This window comes from Microcaecilia unicolor, chromosome 6, assembly GCF_901765095.1.
Source record: "Microcaecilia unicolor chromosome 6, aMicUni1.1, whole genome shotgun sequence".
NCBI lineage: Eukaryota > Metazoa > Chordata > Amphibia > Gymnophiona > Siphonopidae > Microcaecilia > Microcaecilia unicolor.
In genome coordinates, this window is record NC_044036.1 from 219,980,053 (window position 1) to 220,007,494 (window position 27,442).

At 49.9% G+C, this 27,442-nt stretch overlaps 1 protein-coding gene across 3 annotated transcripts in view; it reads left to right on the forward strand.

Annotated features, from left to right (window-relative positions):
• Nucleotides 1-1,767: 1,767 nt before the first annotated feature.
• ALAD (aminolevulinate dehydratase) overlaps nucleotides 1,768-27,442 on the forward strand; it is a 587,381-nt gene continuing 561,706 nt past the window's right edge. For 2 of the 3 annotated variants that reach the window (XM_030206252.1, XM_030206256.1), the window contains exon 1: nucleotides 1,768-1,846. The gene's annotated coding sequence lies outside the window, so the exon portion shown is untranslated. Of the gene's footprint in view, nucleotides 1,847-1,924; nucleotides 1,950-27,442 lie in introns of those variants that run through there. The other variant, XM_030206255.1, reaches the window with a different exon arrangement.

Below are 27,442 nucleotides of genomic sequence, written 5' to 3' on the forward strand. Positions count from 1 at the left end.
CATTATATAAAAGCTGGGGTTCTGGTACAAATAGAAAATCCTGCTAGTACAAAAGTCCACAATGCAAAAGTACACAAAAGTCCAGTAGTTATTCAAATGTGGAGCATGCCACAGGTAAGGCAAAAGTTCATAAGGGTTATGCACAAGGGCTGAGGTTGTCTTGGCAGTCCAGTAGTTGCTATATTACAGCCGTCCACTCCTACACTTCCTGTCTCATCTGCCCGCAACCTCGGAGTCATCTTCGACTCCTCCCTCTCCTTTTCTGCGCACATCCAGCAGACAGCCAAGACCTGGCGCTTCTTTCTCTATAACATCAGCAAAATTTGCCTGTTTCTCTCTGAGCACACCACCCGAACTCTCATCCACTCTGTTACCTCTTGCCTTGACTACTGCAACCTTCTACTCACTGGCCTCCCACTTAATCATCTATCCTCCCTCCAATCCGTCCAGAACTCCGCCGCACGTCTTATCTTCCGCATGGACCGATTTACCCTCATCACCCCTCAAGTCAATTCACTGGCTCCCGATCAGATACCGCATACAGTTCAAGCTTCTCCTACTAACTTACAAATGCACTAAATCTGCAGCCCCTCATTACCTCTCTTCCCTCATCTCCCCGTACGTTCCTGCCCGTAACCTCCGCTCACAGGACAAATCCCTCCTATCAGTACCTTTCTCCACCACCGCCAACTCCAGACTCCGCCCTTTCTGCCTCGCCTCACCCTATGCTTGGAATAAACTTCCTGAACCCATACGCCAAGCCCCCTCCCTGCCCATCTTCAAATCCTTACTCAAAGCCCACACCTCTTCACTGTAGCTTTCGGCACATAACCACTTGCCCCTATTCAGGAACCTAGACTGCCCCACTTGACTGCATACTTGTCCTTTAGATTGTAAGCTCCTTTGAGCAGGGACTGTCCTTCTTTGTTAAAATTGTACAGCGCTGCGTAACTTAGGTAGCGCTTTAGAAATGTTAAGTAGTAGTAGTAGTAGAGGGCTTGGCTCTGGGCTGTCTCTTCAATGGTGGGTTCTGCAGCTCCAAATAGGGTGCCTGCAGTGGGGGGGGGGGGGGGGACATTCAAAACTGGGCTCTTGCAGGGCGCCCCCCAGTAGCAGCTCACCTTTGCCAATTCATCTGCATCCTGCTGTGCTGACTCATCAGCTGAGCAGAACCCTATTTCCCACAGCTTGGTAAAAGGACCACATAATGATTGTTCTCAAAGTCTATCTGGCATGTACAAGGAAACTAGGCACAGAAAAAAAAAAACTTATGCTCCCAGGTTTCAACGTAATTCATGTTTGATGTGCAACATAATCGTCATAAATAAGTAACTAAATAGATAGAAACTTATGTTAGCTGGTTCTCATAATATGATGTGTTTTAGTGGTCGTTTACCAAGAGAAAAAAAAATCTCTGCACGAATATAACAAATACTAGGATGTCCCTATAACCAGCCCCTCCAAATGACACATTTAAACAAACTACTACTCTACCTATGAAAAGTTATTCCGTTATTATAATTCCTCTACATCGGTATGCTGTACAAGCTGGTATGTTTTAAAATATAAGTGAGATTAGGTAAAAATGCTATCAATAATAAAGAACGACAATGTGAATGCAGCAGCTCATAGGTTTGTTTGCTTTATTTTGACGTCGTTCGTTCCGTCTCTTCTTTTTTCATCCAACCTCTTTGGACACTATGCCAATTGTGATGGCGACGGGAACTAGCTTGAGCACTTCCGGTTTAGAGGGCACAGGGTTTGAAGGTGTGTAGGAGCTAGTGGTAGACACAGTGGAGTTGAGTTCGTTGACCAGGGAGGGACCGAGCCGGAAAGCTTATATTAAGTAAGATTTTTGATGGTTATGCATGGCTTATAAGAGCTTTAGTTTGGTGGCCAGGTTAGGAGGCGAGACTCTGTGAGGTTAGAAAACTTGTAGAAAGAAGGAGGTAAGGTAAAAGTTTCTAAATGGGGATTTTTTTTTTCTTGTTCAGCTAGGGCTTTCGGCGTTTGCTGTCTGGGCACTAAGGCGTGTTTAGAAGACGTAAGGTGTCAGGAAATATGCTCTTTATTATAATAGTCGGGAAAAGAACTGAATGGACATTCTTTATTTACAACCTAAACATTTGTGTGGGACTTGTTTCCTTGACTGTTAAGAACTTGAGCCTGTGATTCTTGTTGATTAGCACGGGTCCGTTAAAACAAGGATCTTTTGCTTGCGAGGCCCGTAGGATCTGTGTTTTACCTGGACTCGGCTAGAATTGAATTCTGGTTTTCTGGTTCTGATAGCGCTCTTTGCTTGTATTGTGTTTTTATACCAGTGTTCTAGAATGAGACGAAATCTCATAGGAATTACTTCAGTCTGTGACGCTGCTGCACAAAGACCAAGCTTCCTGAAGCTGTATTGTTTGGGGACAGAAAACACCTTCCAGGGTCGGTGGAAGGCTGTTCAGATGCCCTTGCCTAGAGGCAGACATTCAGCCTTATGCCACCTATTAACCTCTAAGCCCATTGGTTCCCTAACAATCTTGATCACCCCAATACCATTCCTTCCAGAATAATGCGAGTTAAATAGGCTATTTGTTTGTGATATTTGATACACCATCTTTCTTGAATTTGAAAACTGCTCTCCCTCCCTGCTGGAAGAAGTGCTCTGTTTTCATTTCGAGTTTGTATATATGTGTAATGTTTTTATTTTTTAATGTTTTTTTATATATATTGTGCACCACTCTTGATACACTGCTGTCCCTATAGGCAATATCAAAGACGTTTTAATTTATTTTATTTCATAAATTTATATTCCTCTAAAATCAAAGTGAGTTACAATAAAAGCATTCATAAGCTCAGGATATATTCAAAAGCACTAACACCTCTGCCCCACTAGCTGTTGCCCTAGGCTGCTGCCTGGTTCTGCCTGATGTTTCCAGCCCTTTAACCATCCTATACTTGTCTGTAATGGTAGCTGACCAGACTGAATAGTTTTTATTTTAAATAGTTATTCTTACTCAGTTTTAATTGGGGGAGGGGGTGTTATGGGAACTCACTGAGGTGTGAAATCCAGAGCGGTTAGAAGGGGGACTTCTACTGTGTTTGCCAATATTTTCAAGACAGACACTTCTATACTCAAAAAAATGTGCAGCACAGTAGGCTCTGTGTAGAAGTCAATGTGGGCATGGTAGATGAGGCCTGTATAGCCTAAGGAAAAGTTAGGGAAGTATTGAAAGCCCACCAGAGGCTGGAAGGTGTCAGGGTGGCCATGTGCTAATTGGCGCAGCTATATTACTGCGCTAACTGGTTAGGGCAGAATTACTGTATGAGCCCTTACTGTCTGCAAAATGGGTACTGGTAAGTGCTCACGTAATTTTTTTTAATGGCAACATTAGCGCATGGCTAACTTTCTGTTATTTGTTTTTTTTGTATTAATGGCCATTTTACGGCCACAGCAAAATGTGGCCTTAGTGTGTGGGAAAAACCCTGAGGCCACTTTTTGCTGCAGCCCAACTGTGTGCAATGTGTGTGCTTCACAAACCATGGCCGCCTTATTCACCCTGTACAAACTGCCTATTAATTCCCACACTATGGGGCTCTGTCTATCTAGGAAGGAAAGGCATATCTGTCTGTACATTGAAGAGGTGCATGTGCAAAAAAAAAATGTGAATTTTTATTTTTTCTTGAAATTTTCCAGATTTGGGGGGGGGTGTGTTTTTTTTTTTTTTGGGGGGGGGGGGTTGGTTATTTTCCCTTGAGATTTTGTAGCCCAAGGGCCACGTTTACTAAGGTGCAGTAGCGTTTTTAGCATGTTCTAAATGCTAAAGACACCCATATATTCTTATGGGTACTTCTAGCGTTTAGCACGCACTAATAACGCTAGCATTCCTATAGCACATTTTAGTAAACAGGGCCCAAAGTGCTTATCCCTGTAGTTTTTTGAGTCGTTAGATCCTTCTTCATTCTTTCCATACTTGTTTCTGATTTTTTTTTTTAATTCCTTTTTCATGAAGTAACACACAACCTGTATGCAATTTCTCTGTACAAAAATCTTATCAAAAAAATTTTAAAATTTGCATTGTAGTTAACAAGCTAGGAGAGCAAACTAGCAATCAAGAGAATTTGATTTAGGACCTTTTTTTTTTTATCAAGCTATGCTAGCGGTTCCTGTGTGGCAATGCTGACTGAGCCCATTCAAAGTGAATAGGCTTTGTTGGCATTACAGCACCAGGAGCCGCTAACGGCTTGATAAGAGGCCCTTAAAATGAAAAAGAAAAATTAAAGAATATAGTAGGAAACCATGACAGTTACTATTAACATCCCAAATGGGAATTCTATGGTCATTAAAAGGTGCTTCTGTTGTCCAAGAACAAACAAAATTGACTTGGCTCAAAGAAATGGTATATAGCATTATTCAAATTGACAACACATTTACAAGGAAACACAGATAGAATCACTTCTTGCATCCTGGCCAAAAACTTTTCTTTTATCCTGGGTTAAATGAGAACATTGGGAAATATCTGGTAGAACTCTCCCATAAAGCTTGGACCAGCAATTCTCAAATATAAATTTAATAAAGCCTTTTTATCTTATAAGAAAACAAATGATGCCAATAAAGTTCCCTTGTGTGTAATATCCTCTCTCGAATAGCAGAAACATTAAATTATCCACAGAGGCTACTTCTGCAGAAGACAGTCCCTGGTTGAAAATATATGGTCTGCAGTGGAGGCATCCCTCCCTCAGGATAATGGAAAACCACCTTCAAAACTTTATGTAACATCTGAGGAGAAGGAGAAACACAACGAGAGCATGCGAGATTCAGTAATCTTAGATTTGAAATTGTCTAAATTTTCCATCTTGCAAATTAGAAAAAGCCTCTCTCGGTCCATTTGTTTTTTTTAAATTACATTTTCATATATGTTACAAGAACAAAAAATGAATATGCAGGAAAATAATAAAAATGTTATTCCTATACACACATCATAGCATACTAGTTACTTCAAGGAAGATATAAGAAAGTTTAAGAAAAAGTAAATTTAAACAAAATAAGCAAAATACATTCAGGCATGGAGAAATTATACTTCAACCCTTATATCAAAACACTAGGTAATCATACAAGTATTAATCTAAAGATTCTTGGTCCATTTGTGCGTAAACTCCTTTAAGAACATTGTACGTAAGAATAGCCATACTGGGTCAGACTGAAGGTTAATCTAACTCAGTATCCTGCTTCCAACAGTGTCCAATCCAGGTCACAAGTACCTGGCAAAATTTCATGCCATTGATCCAAGAGATAAGTAGTGGGTTTCCTTGTGTCTAAATAGCAGATTATGGACTTTTCCTCCAGGAACTTGTCTAAACCTTTTTTAAACCTAGGTACACTACCTGCTGTTGCTGTATCCTCTGGTGGCAAGTTCCAGAGCTTATTATTCATTGAATAAAAAACTTTTCTCCTATTCATTTTAAAAGTATTATTCCATATCATCATGCTGATCAATCCATAGACTGGTGGGTTGTGTCCATCTACCAGCAGGTGGAGATAGAGAGCAATTCTTTTGCCTCCCTATATGTGGTCATGTGCTGCCGGAAACTCCTCAGTATGTTCTCTACCTCAGCAGGTGGTGGTCACACACAGCAGCAGCTCTGGCTAGGTCTCCAAGCCTAATTTTTAGGTTTTGTTGAGTACCTGGGGTTGAGGGCTCTTCTTGAGCAAGTGCAAACCTGGTGGCGCCAGGTCCCTCCTTTTCTCCCCCCTCCCGCTGGCTCCGTTTAAAAAAAAAAAAAAAAAAATTTTTGAACGTCCTTAAGGGCGTTTATTTCGACGTTTATTTAAACGTTTATTGCAGCTACTCACTGGGACACCAGGTCGTTACAGCTCGGAGCGAGAAGCAGGTAATTTTTACCTTTTTATAGCGGGCAGGGGGTTCCCCGATCGATCTCCACGTGGCCTATGGCGTCGGAGGGCGAGGGCGCGAAGAATCGCTCCCCGGACCGCGTGTGCGCTTCTAGTGGGGATGCGGGGGTCTTAAAGTCTGACTCGCCCTTGTTGGGTGTCAGTTCGGAGGCCAGTCAGTGTCCCGGGTCTTCCTCCGGTGCGGCTGTTTTTCCCGCCATAAACGCCCATCCCCCACTGCTCGCCTCCGCCATCTTGGCCGGCCACGCTGCTCGGACGGCTTCTTCTTGGGCCGCCCTTGAGCTGGGAGACGTTAATGCCATGGCCGCCCTTGATTTGGGCGACGGCAAAAAAGCGGCTAAAGTTAAGCGCCGTTCTTCCTGCGCAGCTCCTTCGCGGAGTGTCGCGCCGGACGCCATCTTGGATGCGCAGCATGTTTTTCCCCCGCTCTTGCGAGCGCCGGTTGAGGGTGCGGCTAGGGCTGTGGCCCAGGCGGCTGAAGTGCACAGTCTGGGGGGTTTCTCCCCCGAGTTTATTTTGCTGCTGCATCAGGCCTTCCTTATGCAGAACGCTGCCCCTTCTCCCTTGTCCGATAAAGGGGTTGAGGCCCCCGGAAGTAAACGTCCTCGGGTGGATTCCCATGCCTTAGAGGACTTTGTCTCCTCTGATGTAGATGAGGGCAGCGTATCTGAGTTCTCCCAACGGTCCTTTGGGGATTCCTTGGAGAAGACGGATTCCCGCTCAGATGGAGCGGATGACCCCTCTGCAGCGCGGATCTTTCGCTCAGAGGATTTGCCCAACCTGTTAGTGCAGGCCATGAGCATTTTGAAGATTTCCTCTCCAGAGGACGTCTCTCCCTCAGCCCCTGTTGGCTCCGCCATTATGCTGGGGACGAAGCGCCCGCCTAGAACCTTCCACGTGCATGATGCCATGCACACCTTAATTTCGGCTCAATGGGATGTCCCGGAAGCGAGCCTCAAAGTGGCTAGGGCTATGTCCCGCCTCTATCCTTTGCCTGAAAGTGAACGGGAAGCCTTTCTTTGGCCTACTGTGGATTCTTTAATCACTGCGGTGACTAAGAAAACGGTGTTGCCGGTGGAAGGTGGCACGGCCCTAAAGGACTCCCAAGACAGAAGATTGGAGGCAGCCTTAAGGTCGTCCTTCGAGGTGGCTGCCTTAAGTTTGCAGGCCTCAGTTTGCGGCTCCTATGTGGCCAGGGCGTGCCTGACGATTGTGCAGCGGGCTTCCCCCTCGGATCCTTCCTTGAGGGCTGATTGGCCGGCCCTGGAATCGGGCTTGGCTTATTTGGCAGACTTACTGTATGATGTCTTGAGAGCCTCGGCTAAAGGTATGGCTCAGACAGTCTCTGCGCGGCGGTGGCTTTGGCTGAAACATTGGTCTGCTGACCACACCTCTAAGTCCCGCCTGGCTAAGTTGCCTTTTAAAGGCAAGCTGCTTTTTGGGGTCGAGCTGGACACAGTTGTGACCGATCTCGGCACGTCTAAGGTCAAGAGGTTACCAGAGGTCAGGGCTCGGGCCAGTGCTCGCCCCGGTAACTCCAGAGGACGGTTTCAGGAAGCCCGTTGGTACCGCCCGGGCAAGTCGGGCTCCTCTGCCCCCTCTTCCTTCAAGAGGAACTTCTCCCCCAAGCAGCATTCCTTTCGCAGAGACCGCCGTCCCGGAGGTGCGCCCTCCGGTCCTCCCCCAGGGTCTCGTACCCAATGACGAGGTCCTGGTCCATGGCCCAGTGCAGATTGGAGGACGCCTGTCCTCGTTTCTGGGCGAGTGGACCAGGGTAACTTCAGACGCTTGGGTGCTGGAAGTCATCAGAGACGGCTACAAGCTAGAGTTCTGCCGACCCTTAAGAGACGGGTTTGTACTCTCTCCCTGCAAGTCTCCGGTCAAAGCTGTGGCAGTGCAGCAGACCTTGGACAATCTGATCCGCCTGGGTGCGGTCGTTCCGGTGCCAGAAAATCAGCTTGACAAGGGACGTTACTCCATTTACTTTGTGGTACCAAAGAAAGGAGGTTCTGTACGGCCTATCCTCGACCTCAAAGGGGTCAATCGGGCCTTGAAAGTTCGGCACTTTCGCATGGAGACTCTCTGCTCTGTTATAGCGGCAGTGAAGGCAGGGGAGTTCCTGGCATCCTTGGACATCAAGGAAGCTTACCTGCATATTCCCATCTGGCCTCCTCATCAACGCTTTCTGCGTTTTGCAGTCCTGGGCCGACACTTCCAGTTCAGAGCCCTCCCATTCGGGTTGGCTACTGCTCCGCGGACCTTCTCCAAAGTAATGGTGGTCATCGCGGCCTTCCTGCGAAAAGAAGGAGTACAAGTCCATCCTTATCTGGATGACTGGTTGATCCGAGCCCCCTCTTATGCAGAGTGCGGCAAAGCTGTGGACCGGGTGATTGCTCTTTTGAGCTCCCTGGGGTGGATCATCAACTGGGAGAAAAGCCAGCTGCGCCCGACTCAGTCCCTGGAGTATCTGGGAGTTCGATTCGACACCCAAGTGGGCAGAGTGTTCCTGCCGGACAATCGGATTGTCAAACTTCAGGCTCAGGTGGACCAGTTCCTAGTAGCCTCTCCGCTTCGAGCTTGGGACTATGTGCAGCTGTTGGGCTCTATGACGGCCACGATGGAAGTAGTGCCCTGGGTCAGGGCTCATATGAGACCACTACAACACTCTCTGCTGCAGCGCTGGACTCCGGTGTTGGAGGATTATGCTGTGCGCCTTCCCTTGGACCCAGCAGTACGCAAGGCGCTGAGCTGGTGGCTGAAGACAGACAAGTTGTCTGCAGGGATGCCTCTTGTGACCCCGGAGTGGATTGTCGTCACGACGGACGCCTCTTTGACGGGCTGGGGAGCCCACTGCTTGGGAAGGACAGCGCAGGGGCTCTGGTCTCCTGCAGAGGCAAAGTGGTCTATCACCCTCCTGGAACTCAGAGCCATTCGGTTGGCGCTTTTGGAGTTCCTCCCGGTACTGGCGTTGAAGCCAGTACGGGTCCTGTCGGACAATGCCACGGCTGTGGCCTATGTCAACCGCCAGGGAGGTACCAAGAGCGCCCCTCTAGCCAAGGAAGCCATGAATCTATGCCAGTGGGCGGAAGCGAACCTGGAACAGCTGTCGGCGGCCCACATTGCCGGAGTCATGAATGTCAAGGCGGACTTTCTCAGTCGCCATACCTTGGATCCCGGAGAGTGGCAGTTATCGGCTCAGGCGTTCTTGCACATCACGAAGCGCTGGGGCCAGCCGAGCCTAGATCTGATGGCGTCATCGGCCAATTGCCAAGTGCCGCGCTTTTTCAGCAGAGGACGGGACCCTCGATCTCTGGGAGTAGATGCTCTTCTCCAACAGTGGCCGACACAGGAGCTTCTCTATGTGTTCCCGCCCTGGCCCATGTTGGGCAGGGTACTAGACCGGGTGGCAAAGCATCCGGGCCGGATATCCTGGTGGGTCCGGACTGGCCCAGACGTCCCTGGTATGCGGACTTGATCAGGCTCTCAGTGGACGACCCTCTGCGGCTGCCAGTGGAGCAGGGCCTGTTGCATCAGGGTCCCGTGGTGATGGAGGATCCCTCCCCCTTTGGTCTTACGGCCTGGCTATTGAGCGGCAGCGTCTGAGGAAGAAGGGCTTCTCAGACAAGGTCATCGCCACTATGCTGAGAGCGAGGAAGCGCTCTACTTCTACTGCTTACGCCAGGGTTTGGCGTACCTTTGCAGCGTGGTGTGAAGCAGGCTCACTTTCTCCCTTCACTGCTCCAATTTCTTCAGTGCTGGCGTTCCTGCAAGAAGGTCTGGAGAAAGGCCTGTCCCTCAGTTCCCTTAAAGTCCAGGTAGCGGCTCTGGCTTGCTTCAGGGGCCGCCTGAAGGGTGCTTCCCTGGCTTCGCAGCCAGATGTGGTACGCTTTCTCAAGGGAGTTAATCACCTGCGCCCTCCTCTGCACTCAGTGGTGCCTGCGTGGAATCTCAACCTGGTGCTCAGAGCCTTGCAGAAGCCGCCTTTTGAACCCTTGTCGAGGGCATCTCTGAAAGACCTGACGTTGAAAGCAGTCTTTTTGGTGGCTATCACTTCAGCCAGAAGAGTTTCCGAGCTCCAGGCACTCTCATGTCGAGAGCCTTTTCTGCAGTTCACTGAGGCAGGAGTGACTATTCGCACAGTGCCTTCCTTCCTGCCCAAGATTGTTTCTCACTTCCATGTGAATCAGCAGCTCTGTCTCCCTTCCTTTCGTAGGGAGGACTACCCAGAGGAATACTCTACTCTCAAATTTCTGGATGTGAGACGAGTCATCATCAGATACTTGGAAGTGACCAATGATTTCCGGAAAACGGATCATCTGTTTGTCCTGTTTGCAGGTCCTCGTAAGGGTCTGCAGGCTGCTAAGCCTACAGTGGCAAGATGGGTCAAGGAAGCCATTGCAGCGGCTTATGTGGCCGCGGGGAAGGTGCCGCCTATTCAGCTGAAGGCTCACTCCACTAGAGCTCAGGCGGCCTCGATGGCAGAGGCCGGGTCCGTCTCCTTGGAAGAGATATGCAAGGCAGCAACTTGGGCATCGGCCCATACCTTCTCCAGGCATTACCGCTTGACTGTGGCTGCTCGGGCGGAGGCCCGGTTTGGAGCTTCAGTGTTGCGGTCAGGGATTTCTATGTCCCGCCCTGGGTGAGTACTGCTTCGGTACATCCCACCAGTCTATGGATTGATCAGCATGATGATATGGAAGGTAAAATTATGTATCATACCTGATAATTTTCTTTCCATTAATCATAGCTGATCAATCCATAGCCCCTCCCAGATATCTGTACTGTTTATATTCTGGTTGCATTTCAGGTTCAAGTTTAGTCTTCAGTTCCTGTTCAGGAGGACTTCGTGTTCAAGTTTTTTCAATTGGATTCTTCAGGAGTTGAGACGAGTTTGTGTTACAGTGAGCTGCTGCATTCCTCTCCCCTCCGTTTTACGGGGCTGGATTGAGACCTAAATTCTGCCGGCGCTCCCTCCCGCTTCGGCGGTGTTAGGGTCAGTCAGCTCCTCCCGCGGTTGCGGTTGCAGGATAAGCCAGATCCCCCCGCATCGGCGGGGTGGTGTCCCGCTCCGCGGGGATGAGCTGGACGGATTCCCCTCCCCCACTTGTGTGGGGATGAGCTGGGTTAATTCCCCTCCCCCGTTTCGGCGGTGGTGAGCTGGGCAGAGTGTCCCTTTATGGGTGTAATTCTCTAAGTGCTGAGTCCTGCGGATGGAGCTTGGATATCGACATACTGAGGAGTTTCCGGCAGCACATGACCACATATAGGGAGGCAAAAGAATTGCTCTCTATCTCCACCTGCTGGTAGATGGACACAACCCACCAGTCTATGGATTGATCAGCTATGATTAATGGAAAGAAAATTATCAGGTATGATACATAATTTTACCTTATTATTTGTTACATTTGTATCCCACATTTTCCCACCTATTTGCAGGCTCAATGTGGCTTACATATTACCGTTAATGGCAATAGCCGATTCCAGTATGAACAAATACATGGTGTGAATAATACAAAGTGATATTGTGGTGGAATGAAGTACATGTATGGTAGGTTGGAGAGGGGAGGAAGAGTCAGGTGGGTGATTCCATGCCAAGTGGTCTAAAATTAGAAAAACGTTCCCACCATCATGCTCTCCAATTTTATTCAAATGTTATCTGTTGCACGAGTCAGGTGTTAAACAAAGTTTCCCAAAATTTGAGGTCTCTAACTGCAATAGTTGCAGATCTAGACCCCCTTTTCTGAAAGGTTGTCAGTCCATGAGCGCGCAACATTTACCAAAATGCCATTTTTGGGGTCTAATAAAATGCAAACACTTCCTTGCCATCAGCAGCAGATGAATCCATTACGAATGGGTTGTGTCCACCTACCAGCAGGGGGAGATAGAGAACACTGAAAACCATAGTGCCTCTAGGACGGTTAGCGCCATCTGTCTCTCAGTATTTCTCTATTTCCAAGCATGGTTGGACGCAGCTTGTTCAGCTCCTTGAAGATTCTGCGAGGGGTGGCTCCTGTGCTTTTTGCCAGTTGTAGCACGGGTGTTGTGGCTAAGTGGAGCCCACTTTAAAGGCACATAGGTTCGCCCTTTCCCTGCCTTTCCCACCCTCTTCTGCCTCCGAGTGCCTCTGTAGCTGTTTGCCTCCAACTTTCCTCACAGCGTTAAAAAAAGAAAAACAAAAAAACTTTTCTGAGGCTTTTTTCCTGTCTGTGCAGCGTGACCGGAGCTCGTAGACTCGGTCCTTTGAGGTAAGAGTGGTACTCAGCTCCTCCGGGGAGGGCCCGCGGACGGTGTTCCGATCAGGGTGATTTTGGCGCGAAGCCGCCATTTTGAATTTTATTCCACCTTTTTTCGGCGATGGCTGCTGAGGGAGTTAAGCGCTGTTCCCATTGTGGCAAGCACAGATCAGCAGCGGGGCTCTGTAAAACGTGCTGTTTAGACAGTAGAGCCAGTACGAGCATGGCGAGCGATGATTCTTCCCGCTCGATGGAGCGGGCAGCGGGGCACCATCTTGGAAGCGCCGCATGGCTCGACCCCCGCGGTTGCGGAGGAGTCTGAGAGCAGAGGGGCGCCTCGGGCCGAGGCTACCAGAGGAGCTCAGTTCCCCATGGCTCCTAATTTGGAGACGGGAGGTCAGGGTGAGTTTCTCCCCCAAGTTTGTGCTTATTTTACATAAGCCTTCATGCTGAAAAGAGCTCTGCCGCAGGTGTCTGACACTGTGTTTGCTACCTGGTTCTCCTCCAACTGATGATGGCCCGGGGCTGATGCCAGACGTGGATGCCCCTGAGCATTGGATGCACGCTAAGCATAGACTGGTAAATTCCCCGTCGGAGAGTGGCGTTCCCCCCCCCCCCCCCCGTGGTCGGGCTGTGGGGACTCTGAGGGATCTGGCAGGTCTTCGTGGTCTGAAGAGCCAGAGGAAGGAGCCGGTTTGCCACTGGATCTAGATGATCCCACTGCAGTTCGGATTTTCCACCGCGATGAGCTGCCAGCACTTATCTCTGATGCCTTACAGGCCCTCTCTATTGATGACCCTGTTCAAGGCGAGGCCTCCTCTGGCATTCCGAGGATGGTGAGTACTAAGAAGCCTGCTCGTGCCTTTCCTTTGCATGACTCCATCCAAGAGCTTATTTCTGCTCAATGGGCTGACCCCGAGGGGCCCTTGAAAGTGGCCAGGGCGATGGGGCATCTTTACCCTCTGAGTGAGGAGCACTTGGCCCGTTTTGGGATGCCTAAAGTGGATGCCTTAGTCACGGCGGTGACAAAAAAGACCACCCTCCCAGTAGAGGGAGGGGTCGCCCTGAAGGACATTCAGGACCGGCGGCTGGAATCAGCGCTGAAATTGTCCTTTGAGATTTCGGGCCTAGCCTTAAGGGCGTCTGTTTGCAGTTCTTATGCTGCTCAAGCCTGCCTCTCTTGCTTGCAACAGACAGTGGAACAGCCCGTGGATGGTGCGGTCCCTCGCTGAGGTTGCACTGCGCATGGAGTCGGCCTTGTCATTTTTAGCTGATGCCCTCTATGATCTAGTCAGAGCTTCAGCTAAATAGATGTCTGTGGCGGTGTCCGCCCGCCGCCTTCTATGGCTACGGTATTGGGCGGCTGACATGGGGGCTCATTTTTTAAGCACTTAGACTTACAATGTTACATAACTTACAATGCAACTTTGTAAGTCTAAGTGCTTTGAAAATACACCTCATGGCCTCTAAGCAAAGGCTGGTGAAGTTGCCCTTTCGGGGCCTTCTGTTATTTGGAGAGGAGTTGGAGAAGATTGTTAAAGACCTGGGGGATGCTAAACCCCCAGCGGTTACCTGAGGATAGGCCGCGGCCTTCTTCCAAGGGTCAAGTGGTTCCCTCCTCCTCCAGACCTCGCTTCCGTGAAGCTAGAAGGTATCACCCGGGGGCGCTCTGCTGGGTTTACTCAACGTGTCTGCTTTCAGCAGAGGAACTCCTTTCGCTCGGACAAACGCTCCGCAGCGGCAGGCTCAAGGCCAGAAATTCAGGGCCGTCCTCCACAATGTTGGGACGCCGGTCCACTCCTCGTTTACAGCTGTAGGAGGACGCCTTTCCCTCTTTCTCGAGGAGTGGACCAAGATTACCTCAGATCAGTGGGTCCTGGACCTGATCAGAGAAGGTTACTGATTGGAATTCGGTGCCCTGGTGAGAGACGTGTTTGTGGAGTCCCGATGCGGTACTGCCGTCAAACGGGTGGCGGTAGAGGAGACCTTATAAGTCTTGTTGCACCTTGGAGCGGTGATCCCTGTGCCTCCCGCCAAACACGGCTGCGGTCGTTACTCCATTTATTTTGTGGTGCCACAAAAAGGCGGGTCTTTTCTGCCCATTCTCGACTTAAAGAAAGTCAACGAGTCACTAAGAGTGCGGCATTTTCACATGGAAACCCTGCGCTCCGTCATTGCGGCGGTACAGCCAGGAGAATTCCTCACGTCTCTGGACCTAAAAGAAGCTTACTTGCACATTCCTATATGGCCCTCACACCAATGGTTCCTCCGGTTTGTGGTGTTGGGAAATCATTTCCAGTTTCGGGCCTTGCCTTTTGGCCTCGTCACAGCTCCCCGAACCTTTTCCAAGGTAATGGTGGTAGTAGGTGAGAGGGTATGTGGGTTCACCCGTACCTCGACGACTGGCTCATCAGAGCGGAGTCGTCATGTAACAGCCAGAGTGGTCTCAGTACTGCAATCTCTGTGCTGGGTTGTCAGTATACCCAAAAGTCACCTGACCCCCCCCCCCCTCAATCTTTAGAATATTTGGGGGTCAGGATGGACACGGCCTCGGGGTTTGTTTATCTACCCGACCAAATGCGATGCAAGCTTCAGAATCAGGTCCGTCTGCTCCTGAGGATGCCTCGCCCGCGAGCTTGGGACTTTGTCCAGCTGTTGGGGTCGATGACGGCCACCTTTGAAGTGGTGCCATGGGTGAGAGCGCACATGAGACCTCTGCAGATTGCCCTGCTTCAACGATGGTCTCCTATGTCCCAGGATTATCAACGCAGACTCACGTGGCTCCCTGCGGCCCGACTCAGTATGGAGTGGTGGCTCTCAGACAGCATGCTGCGGCGTGGAATGCCGCTAGCGCTTCCCGATTGTTGCTTGGTGGTAATAGATGCCAGCCTGAAGGGCTGGGGAGCACATTGCCAGGGAAGCTATGCCCAGGGTCTGTGGACACCCGAGGAAACGGGGTGGTCCATCAATTGCTTGGAGCTGAGAGCGATATTCCAGGCTCTTCTGGCCTGTCACATGACTCTGGAGGGACTGGCAGAGTTCTGTCGGACAACACGGCAGCCGTGGCCTACGTAAATCGACAAGGCGGCACTCAGTGTCAAACACTGGCCGCAGAGGCTGCTCAGATATGCCACTGGGCCGAGCTGCATCTGCAGCTTCTGTCAGCAGCTCACATAGCAGGTCAGAGCAACGTGCAAACCGACTTTCTAAGCAGGTATCAAATCGACCCTGCGGAGTGGGACCTGGCAGACGAAGTGTCAAATGGGGAAACCTGTAGCGGATCTTATGGCCTCAAGCACAAATGCCAAAGCCCCGTCCTTTCTCAGCAGACGGAGAGATCCTCGCTTGGCGGTGTTGGATGCCTTGGCTCAACCCTGGGCCCAGGCCTCCTGTATGTGTTCCCTCCTTGGCCCTTAATAGGGCGACTCCTGCGAATTCGGCTGCATCAAGGAGTGGTGATACTCATTGCCCCGGATTGGCCCAGGTGGCCGTGGTATGCGGACCTCCAGCGGATGCTGGTGGAGGCTCCCCTTCCTTTGCCTCTGGTACCGAACCTGTTGACGCAGGTTCCGGTGACCATGGAGGATCCCTGCTGCTTTGGTCTTACGGCATGGCTATTGAGAGGGCGCAATTGAGAGACAAGGGCTATTCTAACAAGGTCATCTCCACTCTCTTGCAGGCCTGCAAGCGTTCCACTTCCGTTGCCTATACTCGGATCTGGCGCCAGTTTGAGGCTTGGTGTGTTTCTAAAGCGATCACACCCATGCGGGCTTCTGTCTCGCCGATACTTGACTTTTTGCAGGATGGTATATAAAAAGGCTTGGCCTATAATTCCCTGCGTGTTCAAGTGGCAGCCTTTCGGGGGAAGGTTGCTGGCCTCTCCCTGGCTGTGCATCCGGACGTTGCCCGGTTTCTTAGAGGGGTGCTTTGGCTCCGGCCTCCCATGCGGGCCCCTTGTCCGGCTTGGAACCTGGGGCTAGTATTAAAGGCTCTTCAGTGTTCGCCCTTCAAGCCGCTGAGGTGAGCTTTGGAGAAGGATGAGACTCTAAAGACAGTCTTTTTGGTGGCGATTACATCGGTGAGACGGGTGTCTGAGATCCAGGCGCTGTCCTGTCGAGACCCATTTCTGCAATTCTTAGAGTCCGGAGTAACGGTACGTACTGTGCCTTCCTTCCTGCCTAAGGTGGTTTGAGCGTTTCACCTAAACCAGCCTATTTATCTGCCCTCCTTTACTAGGGAGGAGTTTCCGGACTCTTTTGGGCAGTTGCACCTTCTGGATGTGCGCAGGGCTGTGTTGCAGTATCTGCAGATGTCTAATGCTTTCAGGACCTCTGATCACCTTTTTGTATTGTTGTCAGGTCCTCGCAGAGGGTCTCCAGCGTCTAAAGCCACTAGCCCGTTGGCTTAAGGAAGCCATTTTCTCTGCATATCTGCTATCTGGCCGGCCTCCGCTTGACGCCTTTAAGGCACATTCCACAAGAGCGATTTCTTCCTCTTGGGCTGAGACGGGAGCACTCTCTCTTCAAGAGATATGTAGTGCAGCTACTTGGGCTTCTAAGCTCTCTTTTGCCTGGCATTACAGGCTGGATGTGGCTGCCAGGAGGGACGCGCTTTTTGGAGCACAAGTGCTTGTTCCCGCCCTATCTAGGGGTTGCTTTGATACATCCCATTCGTAATGGATTCATCTGCTGCTGATGACAAGGAAGGGAAAATTAGGTTCTTACCTTGGTAATTTTCTTTCCTTTAGTCACAGCAAATGAATCCATGATCCCTCCCTGATTGACTCTGTTTTGTGTTCAGTTTTTCCTGCAGACATGTTCCCTCATTGGGAGAAGTTGGAAAACAGTCTTCAGGATTTCTGTTCTACTAGAGGAGGTTGAGTTCGTCCCTCCTTTGTGTTATTGCTCCTGTTCTGGGGCGTTCGTTCGCTGTGAGGAAAGTTCATGTTATGCTACTTTGCGGTTTAACACTGCTTTGGAAGCTTCAAAATACTGAGAGGCAGATAGAGCTAGCTGTCCTAGAGGCACTATGGATTTCAGTGTTCTCTATCTCCCCCTGCTGGTAGGTGGACACAACCCATTCGTAATGGATTCATCTGCTGTGACTAAAGGCAAGAAAATTACCAATGTAAGAACCTAATTTTCCCACTTGCGACCCCAAAGTTCACCTAGGAGTATAACATATCTGCCATCTCTATCTTGGATTATTTTGTGAGTATTAAACGGGAGCTGCTTATGAATTAATATGGCTACCCCCCCCCCCCCCCCCCCCGTTGCCTAGTGTTAAATGAGGAACAAACCACTTCCCCCACCCAGCTTCTCTTCAGCTTTACGTGTTCAGCGCTGGACAAGTGAGTTTGTAGCAGAAAAGCAATATCGACCTCTTTGGATTTCAACCAGGATAGAATTTTTGTGCGCTTGACAGGAGAGTGTATCCCATCCACATTAAGAGAGAGAAATTTTTTTTTATATAAACAATTTTTATTGATGACCCATCTCACACGACATCATATATCAAAGGAAACACATCTATATACTATTTACATGTCAGTTAGTGTACATCATGCGACATACATCATCATTTTTCCCACTCTCCCCTCCCTTGCTTCCCCCCTCCCCCTCCCTGTCCCTCCCTCCCCTAGTGATCCATTTAACTATTCAGAATCCTACTTCTCGCTACAGGTGTCAGAGTGTCCCAAAAAGGTAACCAAGTTTTACAAAATTTGTCTCCCTTTCCTGAAGCAAGATCTCCCACTTTCTTCTTTTCCAGCATACAGCATTGCATCATGGCTCCTCTCCACTGTGGGATTCCAGGTGAATCTGGTTGCAGCCATAACTGTAGTATGGTCTGTTTGCCCATCAAAACTGCCCTCTTCAGGAAGGCGGTGAGTCCCTCTGGCGATGTGCCGCGTATTTTGTAGACGTCGAAAAGCTGTCCCGGCGTTGGGCGCCATTGCACTTTCCACATTTGTGATACTTGACTCCCCAATTTGGTCCAGAAAGGAGTCACCTTTCCACACAGCCAGAACATATGTCCTAGGGAAGCTCCCCCATGTCCACACTTGGGGCAATCGTCCGTGTCCCGAAGGGTTGCTCTGTACGCCCTATGAGGCGAGATGTACAGCCGCAGCACAAATTTATATTGCATTTCCTGCCATTTTACGTTCTCTGTCACTTGATATATGCTTGCCAAACATAGTTGAATCTGTCCAGGATCAGGTTTCCACCTTAGCTCCTGCTGCCATTGTTGTGACACCTGCGTATAATATAGCGGTGCCTGTACATCTCTCAGTTGGCTATGAAAATACCGAAGCGGCACCTTTAACTGGGCTTCCAGGTCAAGTACTTCACTCATGGATTCCCATCTATCTTGCGCTAGGTCTACAGAGGGTAGTGTTTTGACATAGTGTTTCAATTGTATATATTGGTAGTAATCATTTTGCCCTAACCCAAATTCCTCACACAGGGCCTGAAAACATTTGATTGCTCCCCCCTCGGACACCACCTGAAACAGATACTTTATATCGCAAGTGACCCATTTTTTAAACAAGGCAGAGTTACCCCCCTCTGGAAATGCTAAATTACCTTTGATAGGAAGTAATGGGGAGACTTATCTGTTCCAATGGTAGGCTCCACACAGCCACCTCCATGTTTTCCTTAAGGGGTTCAAAATAATCCCATAAGGTCCCAATGCTGGGAGCTCTGCCGACGGAGCATGTAGCCAATAAGCAAACCCCATTGGGGCCATCAGAGAAGTCTCCACCTTTGTGCATGAGAAAAACTCCCTCGATCGGAACCAGTCAGATAAATGCCGTAGGTTACATGCTAGTGCTGTCAGTTTGAAATCCAACAGCCCCAGTCCCCCCCTTTGTACAGGGTCTCATAAGTTTCTTTAAACCAATTCATGCTCGTTTGCCCTGCCATAAAAAAAACTGTTAGGGTTTTGTGTAGCCACCTCTCCTCCCTATAGCCCAGGGTAGCAGGAATCATCTGGAAAACATATGTCCACTTTGGGAAGATGAACATATTGTACATGGCGATTCTCCCCTTTAGGGACACGGGTAAACCCTGCAACGCCTCTTTAGTGCGTTTCTTCAGGAGGTCCACGTTTACTTTGTATAGGTTTGTCAAGTCCCTTGGAATACAGATCCCTAAGTACCTGAGGGTGCCCACAGCCCATGTGAATGGGAACGAGCCCTCCCACTCCCTCTGTATCATTTCCTGTATTGGGAGGGCTAGTGATTTCTGTAAATTTAATTGCAATCCGGAAAAAAAACCGAATTCATCTATGACTTCTATTAGGCATGGGACAGAAGTTTTCGGCTGTGTAAGTGTGAGAAACATGTCGTCTGCAAAAGCTAATATTTTTATTGGGCTCCCCTGCAATACCACCCCCTGTATATCAGGATCCAATAAAACCGTTGAGTAAGGGTTCTAGGTATATAAGAAACAATATTGGAGACAATGGGCAGCCCTGCCTTGTGCCCTGTTCGACCTGAATGGGCCCAGTTCTAGTGCCATTTACCAATATTTGCGCTGTATTGTTTTTGTAAAGCGCGCTTATCGCCTTTAAGAACCAGCCACCCAACCCGATGTAGTCTAGGACTTGGAACAAGTAGTCCCAGTTTACGTTATCAAAAGCTTTGGCCGCGTTTAGGCTGACCAGCAACAGGGGGTCCCTCGTAACTTGGCCATACGCCACCGTCAACAGGACTTTACGCACCTGTCTAACCGCTTGGCGTCCCTTAACAAACCCAACTTGATGCTCACCAATTATATCTGGGACATAGGACATCAACCTATTTGCCAGGATTCGGGAAAAGATTTTAATATCCACATTGATGAGAGAGATGGGCCAGTAAGATTCTACCTGATCTTTGGGCTTGCCGGCTTGGGGATTAAGGAAATCAATGCCTCATTCTCCCGTGGGAATATAAACCCCCTGTCCACTACTGCGTCGAAATAATCAACCAGCGCTCCACATATCTGCGGTGATAGCATTTTATAATATTCATTAGGGAATCCATCAAGCCCGGGGGCCGAGCTAGCCTTCAGATCTTTTATTACTTTAAATACTTCTTGTGTGCGCAGCGGCTCTGATAGCATTTGACGAGCTATATCTGGCAGCTGAGGCATTTTTGCGTCTTCCAGGTAGTCCCTAGTGGAGGGACCCTGTTGCCGGTCTTTAGGGGCGTACCTTTCTTTAAAGTGGCTATGGAATGCTTCTGCTATATCTGTCAACTGCGTGAGCTTGTTCCCCATAGAGTCGTCTAGCACTGGAATATACCTCTGCGTATTAGGTGCTTTGGCCACTCTTGCCAATAATTTACCTGTTTTGTTCCCGAAGCGCTGAAAGTTCAGGCGCCATGCTATCAGCTGTCTCATGGCCTGCTCATGCAGCATGGTGTTGAGTGCCACCAAAGCTGCAGACATTATGTCCCTGTTATTTACTGTGGGGTTGCTTAGGTATTTCCTCTTTGCTTTTACATAATCAGCTTCCAAGTTCTGTATGCCAGCCGCCAGGCGCTTTTTCCTAGCACTTTGGAACGCTATTATTTCCCCCCTCATAACTACCTTAGAGGCTTCCCAGAAAATCACTGGCGAATTACACAAGGCCAGATTTGTGTCCTCATACTGCTGCCATTTCTCTGATAAGTATTCTGTCAAGTGTTTGTCCCTGTATAAATAAGCTGGAAATCTCCACTGTCTGCTCCCTCCACCACCTCCTCCTAACTCAATTTCCACCCAGATCATGTGATGGTCTGATATCTCCATAGGGCTGATATGAGCTTGTTGGACTTTGAAAAACCAGGCTTGTGATATCAATATGTAGTCAATTCTAGACCATGAGTGGTGCACTTTAGATTGATGGGTATAATCCTTTGTGGCAGGGTGAAGGGTGCACCATGGGTCGATTAGGTGTAGATGTTTACAGAATTCTGGTATCCCTTTTCCTTTACCCAGCCCAGGGATGGCCATCGGTGACGATCTGTCTAGAGTGGGGTCTTGCACCTGGTTGAAATCCCCTGCCCAGATCCACGGGGCATCAGTATGCTGCAAACCCAACGCTATCAGGGATTGAAAGAAGCTCGGGCTGTACGAGTTTGGGCCATATATGTTGCATAAGTAAAATCTCTGCCCTTGATAATTAATGTGCAATAATACTATACGGCCTTCTGTGTCTTTGTATATTAATTTGGTCGCACAAGGTGTGCCCTTTTTTACTAATATTGCTACCCCACTCTTCCGATTACCCGAGGAGGAGAAGTGGCTTTCACCCACCCATTGCTGGCAAAGTTCCCCATGCTCCAGATCTGGTAACTTTGTCTCTTGCAGACATGCTATATCTGCTCCCTGTCGCCGTATCTGGGATAAGATCTTATATCGTTTCACGGGTGACGTGATGCCTGAGACATTCCACGACAAGATCTTTACACCAGGTCGATTCATGTCTCCTCTAAGATAACAAGGTTACCAAAGGTGGTCCTATAGCGAATCCTCCAGGGGCCCAGCCCCCCCCGGGGGATATTTAACAATATATGTTGATAACCAGTTATAATCCCTGACTCCCTGTTTGCAAGATTTGCTACCATTATGGATCTCATTCCCTTTCTCACTGACTGCCCTGTCCCCCGCCCTCCCCCTCTTCTCCCCACTCCTTCCATACTGTGATGAGCACGGGCTCATCCTAAGGTCAGTGCGTGTCGGAGCTCCCACCCTGCGTCATTCTGATCCTCTATAAACCTCTTAACCAATACTATTGTTTAAGATTGTCAGCACCCGCATGCAGATATCTCAATATAAACCAGCTTTATATAACAAATCAACATTCAACATCTTGATAATAACGTATACTCATGCCACTTAGGTCCATGTTGTCCAAGTGATTAACCCGCCACTAAGGTGAGCTGCTGCTTAAAGTTCCGAGGCCAAGAAATCCTGCGCTGCTGTTATGTTGTCTAACATCTTCCATTGTCCATTGTGAAAGACTTTTAAAATGGCAGGGTATATCAATCTGAAGCGAACATTTTTCTCAGCTAAAGTGGCGCAAATAGGGTGGAATCGCCGTCTCTTGTCCTGCACACCTTGAGAATAGTCTTGAAAAATTTGGATCTTGGCGCCCTCATATTCCAGCGAGCCCCGTTTGGTTCTGTATCCCCGAAGGATTTCTTCTTTGTGGAGATAGTTTTGTACTTTAACCATAATTATTCTGGGTCGCTGCTGGTCTTGCTGCTTCCTCCCCAGTCTGTGTGCTCGCTCTAGGCAGAGCCTGCCGTAGCTATCAGATAGGGCAAATTCATTGTTGAGCCATTGACTTGTCCCAGAGAGTTATCAGTAACTTTTTCAGGAAGTCCAACTATTCTCAAATTGCATCGTCGTGATCGATTTTCAAGATCTTCGATCTTATCTTGTTGTGCTTGCACGATACCTGTGAGACGCGTGATTTCCGGATCTCGACGGTTCCACAAGTCCTCCAGGCTGGAGATCCTATGCTCAGTCTCATTCGTGCGCTTGATTGTTTCCGCTAATGTGGCTTCCATGTTTTTTAGTTGGTTTGTTAGCAAGGCAAAGCGTGGGGTTAGCGCTGCTTCTACTACTTCGGCGATCTGCGACAGCTGCTTCCCGCTGAATTCAGTGCAGGCCTCATTCTTACCCTCCACCATTTTGTGGCCGGTACCAGGCGGCGACGCTTTTTCTTTTTCAGGTTTCACACTCTTATGGGTGGCTCCGGAAGGCATCGGGTGCAGGTATGGCTCTGTGCACTGTGCGATCTCCGCAGCACTAATTTAATGCTCTATTGAGACGGTTACGAGCTGCTTTTGGCTTTTTCCGCGGGTGAGGGCTCCGGAGCAGCGCGAACCACATCTGCTACTCTCCACGCATCACGTGACCTCCCCAAGAGATATAAATTTTAAATTAACCATGACAGATAGACAAAGCATTATTATGCATGTTGTACACTCCTTCCGTCCTACAGGCCTCCCAGCTAACCCTGCTAGACTCTTTCAGCTCCTGAGCAATGACCCACCTTGAATAGCAACTACAAACTTTCCCAAGTAGTCTTTTTGTCCCCCTTTCTCCTCTTTCGATACCAGTCCCTACTACTACACTACTACTACTATTTAGCATTTCTATAGCGCTACAAGGCGTACGCAGCGCTCCACAAACATAGAAGAAAGACAGTCCCTGCTCAAAGAGCTTACAATCTAATAGACAAAAAAATAAATAAAGTAAGTAAATCAAATCAATTAATGTGAACGGGAAGGAAGAGAGGAGGGTAGGTGGAGGCGAGTGGTTACAAGTGGTTACGAGTCAAAAGCAATGTTAAAGAGGTGGGCTTTCATTCTAGATTTAAAGGTGGCCAAGGATGGGGCAAGACGTAGGGGCTCAGGAAGTTTATTCCAGGCGTAGGATGCAGCGAGACAGAAGGCGTGAAGTCTGGAGTTGGCAGTAGTGGAGAAGGGAACAGATAAGAAGGATTTATCCATGGAGCAGAGTGCACGGGAAGGGGTGTAGGGAAGGACGAGTGTGGAGAGATACTGGGGAGCAGCAGAGTGAGTACATTTATAGGTTAGTAGAAGAAGTTTGAACAGGATGCGAAAACGGATAGGGAGCCAGTGAAGGGTCTTGAGGAGAGGGGTAGTATGAGTAAAGCGACCCTGGCGGAAGACGAGACGGGCAGCAGAGTTTTGAACCGACTGGAGGGGGAAAGGTGACTATGGGAGGCCAGCAAGAAGCAGATTGCAGTAGTCTAAACGAGAGGTGACAAGGGTGTGGATGAGGGTTTTGGTAGAGTGCTCGGAAAGAAAGGGGCGGATTTTACGGATGTTGTAAAAAAAGAAACGACAGGTCTTGGCAATCTGCTGGATATGAGCAGAGAAGGAGAGAGAAGAGTCAAAGATGACCCCAAGGTTTCGAGCTGAGGAGACAGGGAGAATGAGAGAGCCATCAACAGAAATAGAAAACGGGGGGAGCGGGGAGGTGGGTTTGGGGGGGGGGGGGGGGGGAATGAGAAGCTCGGTTTTGGTCATATTTAATTTCAGGTGGCGTTGAGACATCCAGACAGCAATGTCAGACAAGCACGCTGAAACTTTGGTTTGGATGCAAGGTGAGATATCAGGGTAGAAAGGTAGATTTGGGAGTCATCAGCATAGAGATGGTAGGAAAAGCCATAGGATGAGATTAATGAACCAAGGGAAGAAGTATAGATAGAAAAGAGGAGGGGACCAAGAACAGAACCCTGAGGTACGCCGACAGGCAGAGGGATAGAAGTAGAAGAGGATCCACCAGAGTGAACACTAAAGGTGCGGAGGGAGAGGTAGGAAGAGAACCAGGAAAGGACAGAGCCCTGGAATCCAAGTGAGGACATATTCCCCCCCCCCCCAATCATGCTCCCCCTCCCTCCTGATCAAATCAAACATACCATTCCCTTTGTCCCCCCCCCCCCCACCCAGTTAAACCTCTCCTCATGATCCAGAAAACCATCATCCCCCCCTCCCTGAACAACACAGCAAAAAATCCACCCCGTACCTTCTCTGCCCAGATGTTTCCCCAGTCACTCTGAATATCTTCCCCAACAACAAGGAAGCACCCATACAGAAAAAGAAAAAGTGCAAAAACTGAATGCTCCTCGTAACCCGTTGATGGAACAAAGTTCCACAAACTCCAAATAAGCTCCCCTTCCATATCATCATGCTGATCAATCCATAGACTGGTGGGTTGTGTCCATCTACCAGCAGGTGGAGATAGAGAGCAATCCTTTTGCCTCCCTATATGTGGTCATGTGCTGCCGGAAACTCCTCAGTATGTTCTCTATCTCAGCAGGTGGTGGTCACACACAGCAGCAGCTCTGGCTAGGCCTCCAAGCCTAATTTTTAGGTTTTGTTGAGTGCCTGGGGTTGAGGGCTCTTCTTGAGCAAGTGCAAACCTGGTGGTGCCAGGTCCCTCCTTTTCTCCCCCCTCCCGCTGGCTCCGTTTAAAAAAAAAAAAAAAAAAAATTTTGGATGTCCTTAAGGGCGTTTATTTCAACGTTTATTTAAACGTTTATTGCAGCTACTCACTGGGACACCAGGTTGTTACAGCTCGGAGCGGAAAGCAGGTAATTTTACCTTTTTTGTAGCGGGCAGGGGGTTCCCCGATTGATCTCCACGTGGCTGATGGCGTCGGAGGGCGAGGGCGCAAAGAATCGCTCCCCGGACCGCGTGTGCGTGTCTAGCGGGGGTTTTAAAGTCTGATTCGCCTTGTTGGGTGTCAGTTTGGAGGCCGGTCAGGGTCCTGGTTCTTCCTCCGGTGCGGCGGTTTTTCCCGCCATAAACGCCCATCCCCCGCTGCTCGCCTCCGCCATCTTGGCCGGCCACGCTGCTCGGACGGCTTCTTCTTGGGCCGCCCTTGAGGTGGGAGACGTTAATGGCCATGGCCGCCTTCATTGGGCGACGGCAGAAAAGCGGCTAAGTTAAGCGCCGTTCTTCCCGCGCGGCTCCTTCGCGGAGTGTCGCGCCGGACGCCATCTGGATGCGCAGCATGTTCTCCCCTGCTCTTGCGAGCGCCGGTTGAGGGTGCGTCTAGGGCTGTGGCCCAGGCTGCTGAAGTGCACAGTCTGGGGGGTTTCTCCCCCGAGTTTATTTTGCTGCTGCATCAGGCCTTCCTTATGCAAGACGCTGCCCCTGCTCCCTTGTCCGATAAAGGGATTGAGGCCCCCGGAAGTAAACGCCCTCGGGTGGATTTCCAGGCCTTAGAGGACTCTGTCTCCTCTGATGTAGATGAGGGCAGCGTATCTGAGTTCTCCCAACGGTCCTTTGGGGATTCCTTGGAGGAGACGGATTCCCGCTCGGATGGAGCGGATGACCCCTCTGCAGCGCGGATCTTTCGCTCAGAGGATTTGCCCAACCTGTTAATGCAGGCCATGAGCATTTTGAAGATTTCCTCTCCAGAGGACGTCTCTCCCTCAGCCCCTGTTGGCTCCGCCATTATGCTGGGGACGAAGCGCCCGCCTAGAACCTTCCACGTGCATGATGCCATGCGCACCTTGATTTCGGCTCAATGGGATGTCCCGGAAGCGAGCCTCAAAGTGGCTAGGGCTATGTCCCGCCTCTATCCTTTGCCTGAAAGTGAACGGAAGACCTTTCTTTGGCCTACCGTGGATTCTTTAATCACTGCGGTGACTAAGAAAACGGCGTTGCCGGTGGAAGGTGGCACAGCCCTAAAGGACGCCCAAGACAGAAGATTTGAGGCGGCCTTAAGGTCGTCCTTCGAGGCGGCTGCTTTAAGTTTGCAGGCCTCAGTTTGTGGCTCCTATGTGGCCAGGGCGTGTCGGAGGATTATGCTGTGCGCCTTCCCTTGGACCCAGCAGCTGGTGGCTGCAGACAGACAAGTTGTCTGCAGGAATGCCTCTGGTGACCCCGGAGTGGATTGTCGTCACGACGGACGCCTCTTTGTCGGGCTGGGGAGCCCACTGCTTGGGAAGGACAGCGCAGGGGCTCTGGTCTCCTGCAGAGGCAATGTGGTCTATCAACCTCCTGGAACTCAGAGCCATTCGGTTGGCGCTTTTGGAGTTCATCCCGGTACTGGCGTTGAAGCCAGTATGGGTCCTGTCGGACAATGCCACGGCTGTGGCCTATGTCAGCCGCCAGGGAGGTACCAAGAGCGCCCCTCTAGCCAAGGAGGCCATGAATCTATGCCAGTGGGCGGAAACGAACCTGGAACAGCTGTCAGCGGCCCACATTGCCGGAGTCATGAATGTCAAGGCGGACTTTCTCAGTCGCCATACCTTGGATCCCGGAGAGTGGCAGCTATCTGCTCAGGCGTTCTTGGACATCACGAAGCGCTGGGACCAGCCGAGCCTAGATCTGATGGTGTCATCGGCCAATTGCCAAGTGCCGCGCTTTTTCAGCAGAGGACGGGACCCTCGATCCCTGGGAGTAGCTGCTCTTCTCCAACAGTGGCCGACACAGGAGCTTCTCTATGTGTTCCCGCCCTGGCCCATGTTGGGCAGGGTGCTAGACCGGGTGGCAAAGCATCCGGGCCGGATAATCCTGGTGGGTCCGGACTGGCCCAGACGTCCCTGGTATGCGGACTTGATCAGGCTCTCAGTGGACGACCCTCTGCGGCTGCCAGTGGAGCAGGGCCTGTTGCATCAGGGTCCCGTGGTGATGGAGGATCCCTCCCCCTTTGGTCTTACGGCCTGGCTATTGAGCGGCAGCGTCTGAGGAAGAAGGGCTTCTCAGACAAGGTCATCGCCACTATGCTGAGAGCGAGGAAGCGCTCTACTTCTACTGCTTACGCCAGGGTTTGGCGTACCTTTGCAGCGT